The following is a 395-nucleotide window of genomic DNA, read 5'->3' as shown; positions in this document are numbered from 1 at the left end:
TATCAAAAAAATATTAAAGACCACTACGATGACAAAAAAAAAAAAAGACGGAAACGTACACATAAGGAAATTAAAAAAAAACACACCAGAGCAACTGAACATCATAAATTATTGGGAAAGAATCGTCTCCAAAGACGATACAAGAAGAGACGTCCCGCTATCACAGCTATGATAAGGAATGCACTTTCTACGTCTGATGGGGGAAAGAGAGATCGAGAAACAGAGGGTAAGAAAGGGAAATAAAAAATACAGATACAAAATTTAAAAATAGAACTTCCTCCGAGAAAAAAGGGTAGGAAAAAAAGTTTAATCAAAATTATGATAATTCATTACGTCCTCAACACCAATCCAACAGGACAAGAGAAAGAGCAAAAAGACAAAGGGAAGAAAGAAAG

This window comes from Penaeus monodon, chromosome 34, assembly GCF_015228065.2.
Source record: "Penaeus monodon isolate SGIC_2016 chromosome 34, NSTDA_Pmon_1, whole genome shotgun sequence".
Lineage (NCBI taxonomy): Eukaryota > Metazoa > Arthropoda > Malacostraca > Decapoda > Penaeidae > Penaeus > Penaeus monodon.
The sequence above is the reverse complement of the archived record's forward strand: the minus strand, read 5'-3'. Positions refer to the sequence as shown.